Source organism: Lagopus leucura, unplaced genomic scaffold (assembly GCF_019238085.1).
Source record: "Lagopus leucura isolate 7727_CA_CO unplaced genomic scaffold, USGS_WTPT01 33133-0_obj-0_obj, whole genome shotgun sequence".
In the NCBI taxonomy this organism is placed as follows: domain Eukaryota; kingdom Metazoa; phylum Chordata; class Aves; order Galliformes; family Phasianidae; genus Lagopus; species Lagopus leucura.
The window spans coordinates 2,502-3,310 of NW_024963181.1; the positions used below are offsets into that span (position 1 = coordinate 2,502).

Consider the following 809-nt stretch of genomic DNA (forward strand, 5'->3'; position numbering starts at 1 on the left):
ACTGCTGCCCCACTGCTGCCCCATATCCTGCCCCACTGCTGCCCCACACCCTGCCCCACTGCTGCCCCACTGCTGCCCCACACCCTGCCCCGCTGCTGCCCCACAGCCTGCCCCACATCCTGCCCCAATGCTGCCCCACTGCTGCCCCACAGCCTGCCCCACATCCTGCCCCACTGCTGCCCCACATCCTGCCCCACTGATGCCCCACTCCTGCCCCATATCCTGCCCCATAGCCCACCCCATACCTACCCCACACCCCATATCCTGCCCCGTAGCCACGCCATGTCCACCCCACACCCCATACCCCCCCATAGCCCACCCCACACCCCATATCCCTCCCTCCCCATAGCGCCCCCACAGCCTCCCCACACCCCATATCCTGTCCCATAGCCCCCCCCATAGCCCACCCCACACCCCATAGCCCCCCCCATATCCACCCCACACCCCATATCCTGCCCCATAGCCCACCCCATACCTACCCCACCCCCCATATCCCGCCCCATATCCTGCCCCACAGCCCCCCCACACCCCATATCCCGCCCCATAGCCCACCCCATACCCACCCCCCCCCGGTCCCCACAGGAGCCGTACCACGAGCGCCACCTGGCGGCAGTTTGGCCGCAGCTGCAGCGACGCTTTGCGGCTGTCAAAGTCGTGGGGCCGGAGGAAAACATGGGGCAGGGAGCGGCCAGGGACATGGGAGCGTGAGTGGGGTCAGGGGTCAGGGGGCGCGGGGGATGATGGGGGAACATGGGGGTTGTGGGGATACATGGGATTATGGGGTCATGGGGCTGTGGGGTTGGGGGGGG

The 809-nt window shown here is 68.1% G+C and overlaps 1 long non-coding RNA gene across 1 annotated transcript in view; it reads left to right on the forward strand.

The window, feature by feature from the left end:
- The window catches only part of LOC122191016, a 2,761-nt gene extending 2,048 nt beyond the window's left edge, over nucleotides 1-713 (forward strand). The window contains exon 4 of the long non-coding RNA XR_006182279.1: nucleotides 583-713. This is a non-coding gene — a long non-coding RNA (uncharacterized LOC122191016). The remainder of the gene's footprint in view (nucleotides 1-582) is intronic.
- The last annotated feature ends 96 nt before the right edge of the window (nucleotides 714-809 follow it).